The 20,446-nt window shown below is 40.5% G+C and overlaps 1 protein-coding gene across 2 annotated transcripts in view; it reads right to left on the bottom strand.

The window, feature by feature from the left end:
* Positions 1 to 20,446, bottom strand: part of SRD5A2 (steroid 5 alpha-reductase 2) — a 1,391,828-nt gene that overhangs the window by 1,207 nt on the left and 1,370,175 nt on the right. The gene's annotated exons all lie outside the window — the stretch shown is intronic.

Here is a 20,446-nt window from a genome sequence, read left to right as displayed (position 1 = left end):
TAAAGTTTGTTTCTCACAAGTATTTAGTTGAAGTTAGAAATGAGTCCTTCATTCTTTTCTGCTGAGGAGAGCAAAATATTTGTGTGCATGTGTGCATATAATCTACACCCACTCAAACTTTAATATTTGCAATAGCTTATGTTATGTAGTAGCATTCAAGATGGCTTGAGAACCGCAGTACTTGTCCTCAACCAAATGCTTACCAAGCTACATAGAATAAACCCTACCTCACATCTTGGGTTACCAAGTTTACTGCAGCAAAGATTATACATTGTTTAGTTTGAAATGTTTGCAAACCTTGGTAAAAAGGATCTCGCTAAACAAATAATAAAGTAAATCTAAATTCAAAATGGAGCAGTTCTAAGCAGCTATGAAAATTTCAATTTCAATATAGCTAGGCCATAAAATAAAGTAGTTGTGCTTCTTGATCAATATTATCAGTAAACAGATATTCATTCAACCGTTAATTTTTCTGACACTCTCATTATCCATTTCAGGGTCTGAAGGGAGGTTATGTCTATTCTATCAAGAAAAAGGAATAAGGCAAAGTGGGATTCAAGGCCAGTGCAGGAATCATGAATGTCTCTACACACATGCACATGCCCACACACACATAGAATAAAATAAAATATCAGAATATTAGCCACACTTAGATAAAGGAGTCTGCTACACGACTACAGATCAACTTGCTTGAGACACACGTCTTCACTCGTTTCTGCAAGTGCTCTACCTCCAGGTAACTCACCTCCCATAAAAATTACCAAAACCCCGATCCTAACCCTAAAAACTTTCACCGAATACCTAACCCTAAAGTCCACATCCCATCCTAAACCTAAAACCCCCTTCCCCTCTCTAATGCTAAAGACCTGACCTAAAATCCTCTGCCCCTCCCATCCATTATTGCTCCCAAAACCTAAAATACTCATCTCCCTCCCTAACCCTAAACTCTGTATTGATCCCTAAACCTAAAATCTGTGCCCCCTCCCTAACCCTAAAGTCTGCTCTATACTCTCCATCCCCCTCCCTAAACCTAACAGCACCCTCCCGGCTCCCCTTTCCTACTTACTTGGTCTGCGGTGACCACTTTTTTCCATTTATCTCCTAGAATGTGAGCAGATGGTGTGGCAGCTGTGTCACTTGAACTCACATTTGAGTTTGAGTGCAAGCAGTGGATCGAAAAAGGTTATAGCTATTTGATTTCCTGGCTGCGAGTTACTGGAATTTGAACTATTTGGACTTGGTCCATTGCAGAACTACCTTTATATTGCAACCTTCCTTCTCATTTCTATACTGACAGTCTCTGAGAAGCATCTTTAGTAATGAAATGTTCAATGGTTTTAGTTTTAATGTGACAAGTCTGCTATTCTACAATACAATTTTTCACGTAAACAGATAAAAAAGCAGGAGAGACAGGTGGTATTTAACAGAGTGTGCGTGCTATCAGTAAAAGTACTAAGAGTAAAAACTGTGCGACTCTGACAACAGACACTAGAAACAATTGAACCAAGATAGGTGTAAGAGTGAGGATATGAATAGAAGATTTGAGTAAAATCTGGGAAAATGGCAATAAAGTACTGATGAGAAGCATGTTGCAGTAACTACTAGAAAGAGGGTATGTAGCTTTACAATATTGTATAAGAAAATATAATATAAAGGAGGGATATCCATGCTAGAAGTCAGATATCAATCCTTGACTCATTGTTTGAAGAAAGTAAAATACAGTTCTGTAGTCAACTTAGCCACAGTTGTAGATGTTTAAGTGTGGTCACTGCTTCAGACATTACATCAAGGAACTCTGCCCCAGGCACAAGTCTGGACTGGCCAGACTTTCAGTGCCAAGCACTGCCCATGTCACTTTCATCTCAGATGTCTCCACTGTGCTGGTATAAAGGCTGATATGTGGCCAGCCATCTTCAGTTCTTTATGACCTTGCAATTGTACAGGTTGAAATGTGTAACCAGAGAAACTAATATCAATTAAATTAATACTCCCAGGAAGGCCGAGGATGAGCTGTTGCCCAAGAGATCCTTGATACTCATTAGCATCTGAACAAAAACAGATATGGGGAACAGTGTGAAAATGTTAGGATACAGGTAAGTAAATGCGGAAGGGTATGCACTCACCACAGCGATGGGGGTAGGACGTAGGCTGTAGCAGTGACTACCCTCTAGCGTCTACAGTTAATTTAAGTTGAGAACACAGCTGTACTATGCCCAGCATGTGATTCACTGCTGATGTCATTCCATCAGGGAAGACTACCAGAGCTGGCAGTGTTTGCAGCAGGATGGTTGAAAGTTTCTAGTGGATCCTTCCAAACAGGAGGGGCACATCTTGCCATAGGCCTAGACATAAGGTCCATTTTGTAATGCTTTCAAAAAGTGTGGCTTGAGGACTAAGTCTCCAGAATGCTTGTATAGTTATCTCTCTTAGGAAAGCTGTGATGGTGACAGTTGTTCTAATGCAGTAAGACCTACCTTTGTGGCAAAAAAAAAATGCAATGAGCTATCACTTTGACATTATCTGTTTGGATATGGGCAAACTTTTTTATTTATTTATTTTCAGAAAATTCGACAAAAAGCTGTTTAGATTTTCTGAGTTCTTTTGTTCTGTCCAAGTAAAATCTTGGCTGCCTACAAACATCCAGGAAATGCATAATCTTATTCCCCTTATTCTAGAAATGAGAGTAGAACATTGGTAATTGGACAACCTGGTTGAGCACAACTTCAATGAGTACTTTTGGTATAATGGAGGAGTTAGTACACAAGGTGACCCTGCCCTTGTGTAAGCTGAGGAAAGACTCCATACACATGGAGAACTTGAATACTGATACTCTTTTAGCTGAGGTAACTGCTACAAGAAAAACTGTTTTTCAGAACAGGAATCTGACATCTGCCAATACAGCTTCTCCAATGGGGCTAGGGTTAATTTTTCCCACATAAAATGATGGTCCCAAGCTGGAGGTAGAGACTATCTTGTTGGCATGAGATGTCATATGCCTTTTATGAATGCTTTTGTAAGGTGAGCTGGAAGCCAGTGAGAGGGTTCATTGCTAAGCACTCTGAAATTAATGACAGATGTAACTTTATGGAAATATATTTTAAGCCAGCATAGAAGAACTTGGAGAGGTATTATAGGACTGTGGGCATATTCCCTTTATTATGTTCAGGCACCTCTTCTGGCATCAGAAAGAGAAGCTTTTTGACTTATCTTAGTTTTGATTCTCTAGTGCTTGGTCGTCTAACTTCCCTAGTGATATTAAGCTAGTCTCTGGAAATTTGGTACCTAAAAGGTAAGAAGATTAAATTCTCCAAACTGTCAGGATCATGGCAGAAAGGTTGGGGTGCCTTACTGACACTCTCCCTGACTGCATCTAGAGGTCTGTCTGTTGAGGCAGCAGGATCACTGTTTCAGTGGCCATCTGAAGCAGGTGGAAAGAAGCAGTGCTGCCCTGGCCAGAAAGAAGCTCTCTATATTACTTCTGGCTTCTCCTCCTTTAATTTCTGTATTAATCCTGAGGAACAATGGAAGGAGTGGGGAGAGGAAAACATAGAGACACAGGCCCCTCCAATTCAGGGGAAAACATCCACTGCCAAGCTTCCTTGTGGTTTGCCTTGTAACAGCATATATTTAAATGCTTGTTTCCCAGAGATGCAAAGAAGACTGTGTCTGGCACAAATTATCTGTCCACCAGTGAGAGAAAAACTTCCTGTTGAGCATCTAGTCACAGGTTTTCTGAGGTTCTGTTCAACTGATCAGTGATGGTGTTGTCCTCAATGTATTCAGGAGAACAATAACTGGAAACTAAAGCTCAGAGCCAGGTCTTACATCTATACTGCCAGCCTGCACAGCTGGTAAAAGTGTGTACCACTCTATTTGTTGACATACCACATGAATGTAGTGCTGTACATCTCCTCCATCAGGGCTCCATGTCTCTAAAGTATTCTTAATGCCTAGAGAGCATGATGAACTGCAAGCATTTCCTTCAAACTTATGTTAAGCTTACATTCTATTATCTGAAGGATCACTGCACTCTCAGCCCCAAGGTATGTGCTTCCCATTCCTGATAAGAAGTATCTGTGGTGATGGCCTGATTTAGGGATAATCTCCCTTATACACTTTTTGATACTGATTTGGTGGATCCAACACAACAACTCTTTTTATATATGGTAATGCTGGAATTATGGCCTGTAAGGGCTGTAGTTACTGATCACATGGGCTTCTCATGTACCACTGCAGCTTTTTCATATGTAGCTTGAGGCATCACGAGGGTTGTGCAGGCCATGAGACTCAGCAGACATAGGACTTGCCTGGGAGTACTCTAGCTATTTTTAATCTGCCTTATTTTACTTCTTTTATTTTCTTATGTGACTGTTTAACTCCTCACACATGCTATTGCACATGCATGGTGCTCCAAGACCTTATTAAATGCAACATGTGCAGAGAAAAAAAGAAGAAATCAGCTTACAACTGCAACTATGGAGAGTGAGGAGAGAAAAGCAAAGTTGCTTGAAATGGGGCTCCTCTGGACTGCTATATGAGGGAGCGAGGATCTCTTTCTATTGGCTTGTTGCCTGAGTTAACTGAGGCAGCCTGATTTACACTTCACTTAGACAGTACTGAATGCCTCTAGAGATACAAGTGCAGGAGCAAGCTCTTATTTATTTATTTATTTATCTAGTTATTTTAGATATTTTTACAAGCACTGCAAGTGCCACCTATCTAGAATATGTGAAGATTTTTTTAGTGTGTGTGTGTGTGTGTGTGTGTGTGTGTATTTATTCATATGTTGATGTCATAGATGCTTTCAGGCAGCCACCCCAGATTGCGCAGTTATGTATGTGATTTTTGTCTGACACTTGTATAATGTTAGTATTTTGACAAATGACTGAAGACTGTAGTTACTAAATAACAGTACATGTTTTAGACTTAGTATCATTCAGAAAAAGCATGCCAGTGTAAAGCCTGTTATTCTAACAACTTTCTAAATATATAATGCCTTTATTTGTCCCTGCTCTTGGATGTCTGTCACCATATTTTTTTCTCCTTTATTCTAGAAGTCAAACATTGAGAGGTATGTTGGGGGTTGGGGAGGGGTTTGCAGTGGATGCATACTATATTCTAACAACAGTGAGCTCAGAAGACATGTTCATGTATGGCAGTTATTTTTAATTCATTTGATCCCAATAATTCTTCTGAGGTATACAGTCAGTTATAATCCTAGATGTAATTGATGCTCACTACTGAGTGTGCGTGTGTGGTGTTTGCTGTGTGTAATACTTATATGTGTTGGGGCATAGATGATCTCATCTGCACCTGTTTTTGCAGGACATGTCCTATTTTGCCTCATATTTTGGTCTGCTCCTCATAATGTTTGTGTTTTTTCTGGAAAATCAATGAGAACTTTAAATAATGACAGACATTTGAGTTTCAAACATAACATCATGTAGAAAATCCATGCTAATGTGAAGCCTGTTATGGCAATATTCTAAATATACAAGGGCACCCACAGGAATGTATCTTCTCAACTCACTGCTGTCCCTGATTTTGATCTTCTGTCTCCCGTTATTTTTTGCTTTCAACTTTTTTTTCTTGAGATAACAGTTGAGAGGCATTTATTGAGGGTGGGTTGCAACTTTCTGCACACTGTATTCTGAGAGCAATGAGATAGGAAGATACATTCCTGTTTGACAGTTATTTATATATGCTTACATTCCTTTCATATCAAAGCTCTGAGGTGAATAATCAAAGTCACACAAGTAGCTGTAATTAATGGATATGAATATTCTACTTAATTTTCTATATGTGGCGGTATGGGCAGTTTGGGTATGACAGCAAGTGATCACTGGCAAAATGGTGCAGCGAGTAATGTTCCTATCTAATAGTGCTTGCTTTTCTGGATGAGTTTTTGGCTGATTCCTTCTGTCTCCAGTCTGCACATACTCCATATATTTGTGCTGGTTTTACTGATGTGCTTAAGTTTCCTCTCCCAGACTCTCAGTTGTACAACATATATTTCTGGCCTTTGGCTATTTTACTTTATTAGCTATCTAACCCAGAGGGGTACATGGAAAGTAATTGTGTTTTTTTTTTTGAGGGGAAAAGAGGCAAGTACTATTCTCAGATAGGATTTGTAGATCCTTGCAAGCATTTGACCTCTCAGTTTATTGGGAACTAATGTTTTGTTAGCACTAAACATTTAGCTTTAGGCACAATGCAGTTCTTGAAAAAAAAAGGAAGCCTGGCCAGCCTCATTTGTAAGGCTGTATGGAATTAATACGAAAGGACAAAGGTAACCTAAAGCTCTTGACCCAAGGCAGTTCAGATTCAAGGGTAGATCCTGCCTACTTAACATGGCTGACTTCTTCAGGAAGGTTACTAAAGAAATGGATGAGGGCAGGTCAGTACACAGCACATACCTAAATCTCGCAAAGGCATTCACCACCATCCCATCCTCAGATATCGCAGATGGTTTCAGACGGAGGTAAAGAACTACCACAGCTCTCTCAAAATTCACCAGCAGTATTAACCTAGCCAGAAAAAAGGCCATCTGATTTCTTCCTTCTTTCTGAATTGCCCGAGGCCTTTGATACTGTTCCTCATTGCCTACATCTAAAACAACTTTCTTTTCACTTGACCTATCAAACACCTCTACCAACTGGTTCTCTAGCTACCTTTTCAGTAGGCTCCAGCCTGTTAAATGCATTAATTCCTACTCATCCTTCCTACCTGTCAAACCAGATGTTCCCCAAGGTTCCACACTAGTGCCACTGCTTTTCAACATTTACCAACAACCTACTCTCTGCCAAATGTCAAGCATCCCTCATACAATATACTGACGACTCCACATTAATCTGTTCTGCTAGTAACCCAATTACTCTACAGCATATCACCCAAGAGCCATTTTCAACACTTGAAAGCTGGTTCAATAACTCCCAGATTCTACTCAATAAAACCAAGGTATTATTCCTCCCAAAAGCCCTTACACACCTCAAACAAAATTTCTTAATAACAGTCTCTGATAACTCCTTTATAAAAGTCATCCTTCATACCAAAGGACTAGGCATGGCTATTGATGACAACCTGTTGCACATGTAAGTTAAATGTCAGGTTATCAAATAATTAGGGACTCTATAGAACTAAAAACACTACTTGCCTGATTCATCCAGGAAACTCCTGGCCTCTACACTCCTACTTCTTGTGCTACAATATGGTTCCCAGTACTGTTTAACTTTCAAGCTTCCACCCCCAAAAAACGAAACCAGCGCTACAATAATATAGCAAACTATGCCACTAAGTCACCAAACAGAACCCATCACTGCTTAACCCTAAAACAGATTAATTGGCTTGAATTGCCAAAGCAACTCACACCAAACTACCCCTAGTATATCAGTTAATATATAAACCAGAGCAAAGCAAAGCCCTACTAGACTAAATGCATACAAATGACCCCAATAGGCTGCTTAGATCTGAAAACAAAATGCTTCTTACTACCTACTGTCCCCCCATTCCACCTATGTAGACCACTCCTAGAACTCTATTCCTTTACCTTTAAACATACTAGTTACCTTTCCAGTTTCAAGATCATTCTAAAAAATACCTGACACCTGTACCTGCACAACCCTAAAAACAGATGTACGACCATCCATCAACTTAATATAACTATGCCTTTCTCACTCTGAATCACTAACACCTCCATTATCTTAGCAGGTAGTAATGGTCTAACACCAAAAGTAGTTCTCACTTTAATGATTCTGTACTACTAATGTATGGTCTTCTATCTCATCATCCTAGTAGCCACCATTTCCTATTTATTTCCAGTGTAGTGTAACTCCTTATCATTCCCATCTCTATCACTGTAATCAACTCTCTCTCCATGTCCTTAATTTTCCCTCCTGCACATTATGACTCGTCATATCATTCTAGTACCCTGTCTACTTTGGCATCAGAATACTCTGTTATTTCTTTCTTCCATACAGTTTTAGAAATATAGTCAATATTTTGATTACCTATATGTTACTTTACTTGACGCAGACTATCCAGTTCTGCAAAGTGACTTGCTACTTGAAGTACATATTGTATTCTTGATCATGATTTCTTCTAGCAATATTCTGTAAATGTATTTCATTCTGTTGTGGGGGCTCGCATTCCCTTTTATATAAAGTACATCCCAATCTGTTGTAAAGGGAGTTTATCTGTTTGTGGCTTTTCTCCCCTTGTGTATAATTAATTATCAGCTACTGTAAAATATCTTTGTGTGTGCTTGTGGAGCCATTTTCCCCAATTCATTGTAAAATATTTAATCTATAATGTTTTTTTTTCCCTTGCATACAGTTACTCCTCAACTATTATTTAAACATTTTTGAATCTGTTGCTGAGCCTCGACTGAAAATGTGCCATTAGCTCAGTCGGACTTTCCTGGTTACCAAAGGATAAATAAATAAATAAAATAAAGCCCTACGTAATTCATTGGATAGCAAACAGGCTCACAAATAGAAGTCAGGAAATTAGGGTGGGTGGCTCTACCTCCTCCAAAAGGCCTATCACTAGTGGTGTGGCCCAGATTTCAACCTTTGGGCCTCTCCCCTTTGACATTTACTTTTCAGAGATAAAAGCAAATGTTAAGGGTTTATGACTGAAGAAGTATGCAGATGACTGTAAACTTGGTGCCACTATGAACTCCTCAGAGGGCACCATAATTCTCCAAGTTGGTCTTTCCCAAACAAATAGTTGGTGTCAAAACCATGGAGTAAAACTAAATGCCAAGAAATCTACAACTGTATCCTTCTGCAAGCATAACTTTCCTTGTAACTATCACAATGAAAACACACCCTTGAAACATGATCCATAGCCAGGGATATGGGAACCTGTGTTGATAGTGTGCTGTCCTTTGATCATCACCGTGTATCCACTATTGTAAGTAAGTCTTTTTTCATCTCACAGCTTATATCTAAAGGTATGGTGTTCAGGTTCAGGGATGTAATCATTCTCTGCACTTGGCTCTCAACCGGTGGATCACTGAATATAATGCCCCATTCAATATGTATTAATTGTGAATCATTTCATACAGGCAATACCTGCAAATGGCCAGTTGTGATCAGTATCACCCCAGCAGAAAATGTAAAATAAAATAAAAATAAATGTACTTGTCCAAATACTTGTCACAACTGCTATGACTACAACACTCTCTCACAAAATAAAACTATGCGGGCCACCTTGAACCCTTGTCCCAGCTACTCGGTGTCATACAGGCTATTAACAGGTGACCTCTGCTTGCGTTTATTGCTTCAACAGACCATATCCTGTCAGACTTGTTACACATTTGCAAGTCCAATAATAGTGTGAACACCCACTCTTGATCTCTTTTGCAACATAAATAGAACATGCTGGAAGGATACATATGTATCATGGAGAATAAATTTTCTACAGAGCAGTCTTCCACTCTACATAACATAAAGTAAAGTACTTATCTTACTCTGTACAAATATAACTTGAACAAACAGATGAGATACTGCAGATTCATCCCTTGTTTAGCACCCATGTCCCTCATGGATAGGGACAACAATTAATGTCCCAATATTTCCTTGTTCTGCCTTCCTCTGTGTTATTTGTATGCAGTACATAATTGTTAAAAACTACCATGGGAATGTAAGGCTAGGCTTCTTAAGATTCTCACAGATCAACTGCCTAGTAAGCAGCTTTGACACTATCAGAAACCACACAAGTGAAGTTAAAATGAACAGAGGATTGTTTTCAGAATGTGTTTTATAACCAGTCATCTTTAATAATTCATAGTCTTAAGTACTAGAACTTACCACCAGGCTCTTCAAAAAACACTTCCCAATCTTCTGTGTCTCAGTTAGTAAGCTTCTCCGACTGCATTTAAGATGGTTAATGGCTACGCTACTTGCAGGTCTTCTTTGCCAGTTCTGTCAATTCTCTACCAATGGTAAACTGAGCCTCTGTACCGACCTCAGCTGCAGCTGATGAAGGTCTTGGCTACCAAAACAACCACTTCACAGCAGTGGGGAACAAACACATTCCAGTCCAGTCAATAAATGATTTTTTTAATAGTCCACATAGAACAGGATTATTCTTGCCTTATAACAATTAATAGCACAATGACACAGCATGGTTTTGTTTGGGGCAGTTTCAAAAAGCCATACTTGTTTTAGCTCTAGTGCCTATAAATTTTTTTAGTTAAAATGTACATCTCCTTAGCCAGAACCGGATCATGGTCAAATGGATCCCTAAGCAGGGTAATAGATCATGACCCCCAGTGTCCCATTACTTTATTTATTTATTTTACATTTGTTGACAGGGATAGTTCGACTGGATACATGTCCATTTTCAGCGGAGGCCCAGGCAGAAAAGCTCCAAAGGTAGTTACAAAAGCAAACATAACACAATACAAATTAAGCACAGTTTACAGTCTCTTTTGAGACATATAAGTTATACAATCTCACAAACTTATGATATACCTTAACAAATTAAAACACAAACAAGTTGCAGGTGAAATAGTATTGGTACACAAATATAACTAAAGATTAATCAGGCTTGGAGCAAGGACATAACCAATGAGAACTGAAATACTGCTTGAGACTTTTCTTGAATTGAGTTAGGGTAGTCTCTAGAGTAATGTCAGCAGACAGTGAGTTCCAAGTTTTGCCAACAGAGGTGGCTGAGTTGGATTTGACAGTTTGTACTACCAGCCTATTAGATGAGCAAAGTGGTCTGAGGTTGCAGTAGATAATGTTTTTAAGTGCAAGTGTATTTTCAGGTTGGTTAAATACTTTATGCGCCACTATAAGTTGGTTGTACTGAATTAACCTGGGCAATTCTAGCCAACCAAGATAATTTAGGTTTTTACACTGATGTATTCTGTAGGGCATGCCAGTGGCAAATCCAGCTATGTGATTATAGCAGCTAGAGAGTTCGTTAAGATCAGTTTTGTTTACGTTGGTAAGTAAAGGGGAGGCATAGAAAAGGGTAGAGAGTAGATGGGAGTGGGCAATGGCAGTTTTAGCAGGTGGAGTTAGGAATGGTTTAATCCTATATAGTGAGCTAAGTTTTTTATTAATGGTTTTCATAGTTTTATTGACATGCACATCAAATTTAAGATTGTTATCTACGATAACACCTAGGAGTTTTGTGTAGACATCTGGGGAGGTTATGGTGCCATTAGACTTAATGGAGAAGGATAATACTGGGGACCTTTGAGTGGGGGAGAAAAGTAGTAGCTTTGTTTTGTTGGGTTTAACATCAGACGACGATCAGAAAGCCAATTTTCAACTAAGTTAAAAGTATTCTGAGTTAATGTCTGCAAATCTGGCTGGGCGGTGGCAAATCAAAGTGGAGTCGTCCGTGTATTGAATGCATTTTGCTTTTGGGATGACAGTATGGAGGTCATTAATGAAAATGGAAAACAAAAAAGGTCCCATAATAGATCCCTGGGGGACACCTAGGGTGTTGGGTAGGAGGCTGGATATTTTATTCTGCCATAGGACGGCTTGTTGTCTATCACACAGATAAGATTGGAACCATTGGAGAGAATGACTGTCTAAAGAAATTGTTTTCAGGGTGTGGATGAGTAGTTGGTGGTTAACCATATCGAAAGCCTTTGAGAGATCCAAAAAAAGGGCTGAGGATAATTTGTTATTGTTTCTGTTATAGTTTATAGCATTGGAGAAGGTGAGGAGGGCTGTGGTGGCACTATGATGTGGCCTGAAGCCATTCTGAGAGTTAGCAAGTAGGTTGTTCTGGATTAGATAGTGCAGAAGCTGTTTATGGATGCACTTTTCCATAATTATAGCCAGTGGTGACAAGATAGCTATGGGTCTAAAATTAGGCAGTTCAGTAGAGATACCACCTTTATAGAGTGGTATGACATGAGATATTTTCTAGATGGAGGAGACTGTAGCTTCTGATATGGTATGATTTATTAGAATGGAGATGGGGTATGTTATGGCATCCGCAGCTTTTTGCAGGTACTCCGCAAGGAGAAGATCAGCAGATAGGATAGTGGCTTTTAATTTTTTGATTAGGGTATGAATAAAAGATGTAGAGACTGGTTGGAAGCTAAAGGAGTGCTGGGTACTGGAAATGGCATCCTGTATGTTAGAGGAACTCAGAGGTAGCTGGCTAGCTAGGGCCTGGATAGTCTTAGTGAAGAAACTGTTGAAGGTGTTAGCGACATCCTCTGATAGTTTATCTGTAGAGGCTGAGGGGGTTGGTGTGGTGGTTTGTCCTGGGTGCAGTACTTTATTTATTCCTGCCCAAAACCTTTGAGGATTATTTTGATTTCTCTGCTGGAGATGGAAGTTCTGTTTATCTAGTAAAATGGATCTTTTTGTCTTATTCCTTAATTGGCGATATTTAGTTTGATCTAGAGGGGCTTTAGTGGTACACCATTATGGCCCATGCCTTGTTTCTGAGTGTGATTTTTGATTTGGTATCTTTAGAGAGCCATGGTGCAATTTTTGTTTTGGTCCTAATGAAGTGAGCAGGAGCATGAGAATCGAGGATGGCAGGAATTTATTGTTAAAGTAACAACAGCTTCATCCAGGGGCAGGGATTTTAGGGCAGACCAAGTGCATGATTTGAGTTAGTCTTGAAACTTAGTAGGATTAAAGCTCTTATTATTTCTCACTGTTCTACAGGTGGGCTGGTGTGGGTTATTGGTTTTGTGTTTAAATATAAAGGTAGTTGCTTATGTCTCTTTCCACTTACCATAAAACACTGTTCAAACTTGTCAGTGCATGCTACTTTCCTTTGCTTCGACCATGAACAGAGATATTTGCATTTAATTTGAAACTTTTATAGACGATGCATCTGGCCAGTGGTGGATTAAGTGTACCTCTCGGCTGTTTTCAAGCCATGGTTCCCTGCACACATTTATAGAACCATGCATAAATGCATGTGTTGTTTGATTCACCTTCTTGATTGTATTAAATTATATTCTTTGTTTAATACAGTGTCACTAGTTTGAGTGTGTCTTAAACTTGTAGTTTTGAACATATTTCCAGTAAGTAGTGAAACAAAAGATACGAACCAGTAATGACACGGCTGCCCTTTTCTGAGCATTTCAATCACAAAAGACCACTCAAACTGCTGTCATTATAATCCATCGATAACAAACAATATGGACAATCTCTGCAGAAGTAAAAGTCACCTAAACAATTCTACATTAAAGAGAAGTGCAACTAATGAAGAGGTTACTGCTGGCAAGCAACTTTGCATTTTAGTGTTTCATTTACAAATACAGTGCCTGCTGCCTTTGAAGAATAAAAGTGCCTGTGTTACTTAAAAAAAATAGTGTGCTGGTGATATGCAATAGGGAGTGGCTGGCAAACAGAAAACAGGTTCATAGTAAGTATCTCTCAGGAGTGCAGCCCCCCCCCCCCCCATGCTGCACAGTAGTGTCAGCAATTGATCTACCTAGTGTGGGAAGAGTACTCACAGCCATCTGCACCAAAGGCAAGTATACTTCCTGTGGCACCACTGATACTGAACAACACAACTATGAAATTCTGTGACTGACATTAATAAATTGTAATCCTCCGGGATTTACATAAATAAATAAATTAAAGGAGACCTGGCAGTTGGTGTGGAGGTTTAAGGTATGCACTTGGCGATTATCAATGCTCAGGGTTTGACTCTGAGCAAAGTCACTTCAACAGACAGCCCACCTAAGTGGAGCATTACACACACACACTTGCAGCCAAGGAATGCCCCTGGCTGTGGCCTGCTAACTCACATCTCCCACATTGTACATTAAGACATCAATCCTAATGCTGAGGTTTTGAGTCTTGCTGTTCTTCTCTTTGTTCTTACAGAAAGTCTACCACGACGTCCTGCAAGGCCTCCTGATTTTATGGAAGTCTTTGCACTTACTTAATTTACAGATGATTTTTTTATTTCCTTCCAGACAAGACGGGCCCTAGGTAACTGCTTAGGTCACCTACTACTGGATCTGACTTTGCTCTTAGCTGAGATGGCATACATTCATATAATTCAGTTTTCATCCATATCCAGCCATAAAGTGACTTGGAAGGGTGTGAAATGATTCCTTCTATGTTGTCCTTCTAAAACAATTATGTCTTTCTTCTCATAACTTCTTCCTTATTTTAACCAGTCAATGTAGTGCCACAACCTCATCTGATATTTCTCTCATTGTGATAACTAATTTTTAACATTCTTGCATATCATCAATGAAAATCTCCAACTACACAGTAGCCAAGAATTGTAGTGAAGTTGTAACCTTACACAAGATCGCCTCATCCTGACCTTCAGATCTATGGAAACCATGGCCACTTGTTTATTTTACCTTCCTTCACCAATCTAAGTGTCTGCAGTTATAACCTCCTTTTTGAAGAAAAACAGTATGAAGCTTGAGGATACTTAGCACCAGGTGGCAATGTTTGTTGCATATGCTTCATGCTGCCCTTACAGCTACCTCCAGGATGGTCTTAGTTCATGTATATGACTCAGTGCACTCACCTGGTGGTATGCATAATACAGCTCTTGTACTATGCATGAATACTGGGCAAGGTTGATTGTAATTATATTCCATTACATTTCTTCTAGACTTTTCAGATCTTCTTGTGGTTTGCTGCTCAAAAGTTCTAGATGTTGCAGTAAAATTAGTGAGAACATCCTCTCTACTTTCATCTTAGTCCTAAATAATGGAATACTCAGCTCTTTACACCTTGTCATATCCATCTCATATTAAGAAGGAGTTTAGCTTTTTCCCACTGCAAAAATTTGACAGTTTTTGAAGTTTTCCAAGATGGGTTATGACCAAAGCCAACTTCATCATTAGGATAACCTTAATAAATATGTGTTGGTTCTTACTTGGATAGCTGATTGTGTCTTTTACTGCTGAGGTACTTCTATACCAAGTATCTCTGCATTTTCTGAAGTGTAATTTGTATAGCTCTGAAGCATGTTGTCTGACTTATTCTTCACTGCTCATGTAGTGTAGTTTCCCAATATTTTATATTGTCTGCTCTAAGACAGTTGCTGTAATATGTTTTCTTACATGCAAGTCTTGTCTTTTATTCATTATTGTACCTGGTGACAGCCACAGTGAGAGTAAGTACGACTGTGAAATTACTTATATTAGAAACAGGAGAAAGGGAATAAAAACATTTAACAGTCATCATTATTGTTAATATTCTCAGTAGGTTGCCCAAATAAAGACTGGTCATTTTTTGCAAGGGGTATGTAAAATTTCATTAACCATGCTCAGGAAAAGCCTATGTCCTGCCTGAACCATGCATGCTTACAGTAACCCCAGCAGTCAGTTTCAATACAGAATCTACATTCTACACTTACTTAAAGTGGATTCCTACTCTGTTAACTTCAAAGTCTTAACTTGAGTTCAGATTTATATGTCACCAGACAGGATGTATAACAAATTTACTACCTGTTCAGGTACAGCACTATTGAGTCCTACGGGTTTGAGCAATTTAAGGTTCCTACTGCCATATCGGAGGGCTTGCAGCATCCTTCCAGCTCGGACTAATGCTTTTGATTAATTGCCTCATGTGAATGTAGTTACAATTGCAGTTCCATAATGAGACCAAGGAGTACATGAACTAAATAAAGCAGAAAATGCTGTTAAATTTTCAAATGGATCCAGTCAGTCAGTGGGTGCCCTGAACAGTGTCAGCTTTTGACAGATGGATACAGTTGCAAATCTGGTGGTTTTCACTAAGTTGCTGTCTTAAAAGGACTCTGCTAGTACAGTTTACAGCTCACATTTCTGAAAGTCCTCTATTTTTAGCAATTTGTAGCACTTATTTTAGTGGAAACATGTCTTTAGACACCTAATCAACTATTATTTCATTAAATTAAGTTTCACAAAAAATCATCTTCTGGTGATGATCTAAATAAATACTGCTGTTCATTCATATCAAACATTCCAATCCAAAAAGGAATTACTTTGTCTCATAGGTTCATAGATGTGTGCTACGCTAATCGCCCTGGAGCCTTTACAAGCCTAGCCCATAGGATTACCCTGGCATTGTGCCACCCGACCTTAGTTCCTAGTGCCTCAGTCAATTAGAGCCACTGTAGTGATCTCCAGGGTGAATTTTCTATTTCCCATCCACTCATCAAGATTTCTCTTGAACAGGGCCAGTGAGTTGCTCTGTTTGACATGTATGGGAAGTCTATTTCATAGCATGGGCAGTCTCTGGGTTACGAACCTGTCCCTCCAGCATGTCCTGTTGATTGTGGTAATGAGGTTGAGGTCTCTGGAGCATATGGTGCGGAGGGATTGGGACTTCTTTAGATGTAGTATTTCTAACAGAGCTGGGTCAGACATGGCTTTGTAAGTCAAGCAGAGATTGCCTCTAAGCAGGTGACATGAGACAGAGAATAGTTGGAGTTTTTTGAGTCTGTCCAAATAGGACAAATATTTAAGGCCTAGGATCCTCTTTGTGAGGTACTTTTGTGGACTCTCCAGTTGTTGCAGGTGTCTAGTGAGGTACATGCCAAATGGGGCATTGTACTCTATGACTGACCTAATGAGGGAAGAGTAGAGGGAGACAATGACCTCTTTCTTTCTGTATGCAAAACCCTTAGTGCTGAGATTTGCCACATAGAAGGAAATTCTGACCACAGTGGCAATGTGGTGGTCAAAAGAGAGGCTGCTGTCAACCTGTGTTCCCAGATCTCTTATAATGCCTTCTGTGTTCAGTGGACTACCATCAATGTGGTAATTCATGGGAACCAGGTTTTTTGCAAAAGGGATGACAACGCATTTTTTGGCACTGAGCTTCAGGCCATGGTTCTGAAACCATTCGTTGGTCACAGTGAGGCCTTTCTGTAGGATGTAAGCATCACTTGGGGAGTTAATAATAGCTCCCAACTTGCAATCGTCTGGGAACCTTGTCAGCCAGAGTCCCTTCAAGTTGGCCTGGACTTCAGACAAGTAGATGGCAAACAGGAGAGGACCCAGGAGCAAACCCTGTGGGCCTCTGCTCGTGACTGGTCAGCAGTCTGACTTGGAGTCAGCTACTTTCACACTGTGGGTTCTGTGAGCTACTCTGCAACCTACCTAGTGATAGGGGTTGATGCCTAGCTTAGTGAGTTTTTCTGTCATTCCTGAGTGGGGAATGATATCAAAGGTCTTGGTCAGATCACGGTAGGCTGTATGAACCACCTTGCCTTTATCCGGAGCCCTGGTGACTGACTCAAAGAAGTCGACCAGGTTGAGCAGGCATGATCGATACTTGTTTATTAGGTCCATGATGATGTGTTCCATAGCTTTGCATATTAAATTCATCAGGCTAATGGGCAATAGTTCCCAGGGTCTGTAGTCACTTCTCCTTTGTGGAAAGGGATGACTGCAGCAGTGCACCATTCGGTAAGGACAAAGCCTGAGGTGAGGCTGTGATTAAACTGGGCACACAGGTGAGGTGCCAGTTCACTCTGTAGTTCATGTAGAACACAGCCAGGAATATTGTCAGGTCCCACAGAAGCTGTATTCTTGGCCTTGGACAGTGTAGTTTTAACTTGTGCAGCAGTAATACTGGGTGCCTGGCAATCTACTGGTATTGTGATTGGTCCTTTGGGGGGTATAGAGGGGTAAAGATGGCACTGAATCTGTCGGGCAGTATATTGGCAATATCTGTTAGCTCGATATAGAAGGTACCATTGTGGAGTAGCTCAGAGCAAATCTGGGTATTGCCATGGAGATTCTTTACATAACTATAGAAGGTCTTGTGGTTGTCTTTACTACCTGCTGCAATTCTGTTTTCATAGCTAGCTTTAGAGGATTTGATGAGGGATCTCAACTTTTTGTTGAGGCTGACGAGAGTTTTTCCAGTCTTGGGACTTCACCTTATTCCGCATCAGTTTCCTGCTTCTGTTGTAGAGTTTGTTTATGGCAGGGAACCCCCAGATTGGCTTCCTTTTTTTGGAGGAGAGCATCTTGGTTCTATTGGGTATGGTGAGACCTTGCATTTGTGTATGTGTTCGTACAGTGCATTGGTGTATGATTCGGCGGTCATGCAACTATTCTCCATTTTGCATAGGTGTCGTGAAGTTAGCCACCTCTGTTTTTAGGAGCCCAAAGTTAGCTTTGGAGAAGTTTTTCATGGTGGTTACCTTTGCGGGGGGTTTGGGGGTGGGAGGGATGTGGATTTCCAAGGTGATTAGTTTGGGGTCAGATCTAACAAGGGAGGAGTTGACTAGTGGTGTACAGCAATGGTCGCCCATGTTAGTAATGACCAGGTCAAGAATGCTGCTACCTCTAATGGGGGTAAAAATGAGCTGGTCCAGGGCATTGGAATTAATGAATTTCAGGAAACATTGGGAAGATGTATTGGTACAAGAGTAGTTTTCCCAGTTAATGGAAGGGTAGTTGAAGTTGCAAAGTAGGTTGGACCCTAATATTCTCCAAGGTGCTTAGGAATGTGGAGTATGAGTCTTGGGACATGGTTGTGGACCTATAGCAGGCTACGATCTGAATCGCTGTCTTACCCAATGTTCGCTGCACCTGAAATATCTCTGATGCATTATGCTTTGCTACCAGTCTGGAGGTGTGTGCATCCTTTATGAATATGGAAACACCCACACCTTTGGAGCTTCGGTCCAAGTTCTGGGGCCAAAAGGAATGAGTTATAGCCTGGTAGTGCAGGGGTGCTTTCTGCTGCCTTGAACCAGGTCTCTGTTACAGCACAAATGTCAATGTTCTCCATTTTAAGGAGTGCTTCGAGTGAGTGCATTTTGAGATTTAGACTTCTAGCGTTGAGCAGCATGACCCTCAGATTGCATTTGTTTGTAGCTGTTATGGTGGTAATTTGGTCTTTGGAACACCGCCTAAAAAGGCACTATAGGGGTGGCAAGAGCCTTGACCAGTATCTGGAAGCCCAGGCTTGACAGATGCAGGCCATCTCTGACAAAGCATTGAGGTCTGTCAATCATATCATCCCAGGCAGACAGATACTGGATCCCCTTAGAATGACACCAGAAACTTAACCAATTGTTGAAATGAATCATTTTCTTCTTGTACTGTGGTATAATTCTGGGTGATGGTAGAAGGCTGCTCAGGGCTAGGGTCATACCCGCCTGGGCTACATAATCCAAAAGCTCCTCCATGTCTCTTTTCATGTAGTTCATGGAGGTACATCTCAGGTCATTCACACCCACATGTACAATGACAGAGCCATATTTGTACCTGTTGTTGAGGGACCTGAGTGAGTGCGTTATGTGGTGGATCCTGGCACCTGACAGGCAGCTGACTGTTACTTTTTCCTTATTCAACCTAGTGAGTGGGACATCAGTGTGCCTCAATATTGAGTCACCTATGACTAGTATATGTTGGGCATGCTGTTTTGCCTTAGGGGCTTTGGTTGGGTGGCACATTGTTTAGGAGAGTTATATGTCTCGTGATTAGTGTAGTGTTGTGTTGTGGTGGTCAAGTGCATTTATGCCTTGGAAGTCTCTGCTGTTTAGGCAGAATTTTATTGATTGCCTCCACGAAGGTGGGTGTCTGGTTTGTGTTTTTATGTGAAGGCAGTGCTGGTATGTGTTCCGGAGGGCTATGTGTTCCATGTGGTAGGTGCAAGTTTCTCCTCTGGACCAGTATTCCAGTCTTGGCTGCAGAGTGCGTGGCTTCCAATTTGGATATATAAGTGCATCTCTCACAAGTCCGAGTGTTGGGAGGTAAGAGGAGAGGGTTTTCAGTGTACATGAGGCAGTTGCTACATTGCCTCAGGATGCCCAAGTTCACCAGGTTAAACTGCCCAAATGGTCAATAAACTATAATTTCGGGGTCAGAAACCACTCCTCTTGTGGTAGATAGGCTACCTAGTGCTTACCATTCCCACTGACAAGCTAGAAGGCTTCCTTCCAACACAGAAAGGCTTGGGGGGCTCAGAAGCTTACAAACAGTCCTGGACACAGCAAATCTGTGTCTGAACTAGACTAGTTACAGGAAAGGTGGGAAACAAGTGCAAATGTGGGCTTTTAAACCAGAAAGTTGAAAGAGATGGAAAAAAACTGCCCAAATGGCCAATAAACTACAATTTCTGGGCCAGAAACCACTCCTCTTGTGGTAGATAGGCTACCTAGTGCTTACCATTCCCACAGATAAGCTAGAAGGCTTCCCTCCAACACAGAAAGGCTTGGGGGGCTCAGAAGCTTACAAACAGTCCTGGATACAACAAATCTCTCTACTTCACCTATTCTTAGTACCCCTGCCAACACCCTAACTACCAAGTCCAGCCCCTCTAACTTCTTACTAATAGGTCATCTTAATATCCGCAGTATTAACAACAAAGTTGCCCATCTCCACGCCCTTCTAGACTTTCACTTCTTTGATATCCTCTGCCTTACAGAAACCTGGTTAAAACCTACAACTAAAGATAATGAAATAATCCCCCCAGGATACAATATACTAAGACTTGATAGAGTAAAATGCAAAGGAGGTGGAGTA

Source organism: Protopterus annectens, chromosome 1.part2, assembly GCF_019279795.1.
Source record: "Protopterus annectens isolate FY-2018-M chromosome 1.part2, PAN1.0, whole genome shotgun sequence".
Taxonomy (NCBI): Eukaryota; Metazoa; Chordata; order Ceratodontiformes; family Protopteridae; genus Protopterus; species Protopterus annectens.
Note: the sequence above shows the minus strand (reverse complement) of the source record. Positions and strands in the feature narration are given on the sequence as shown.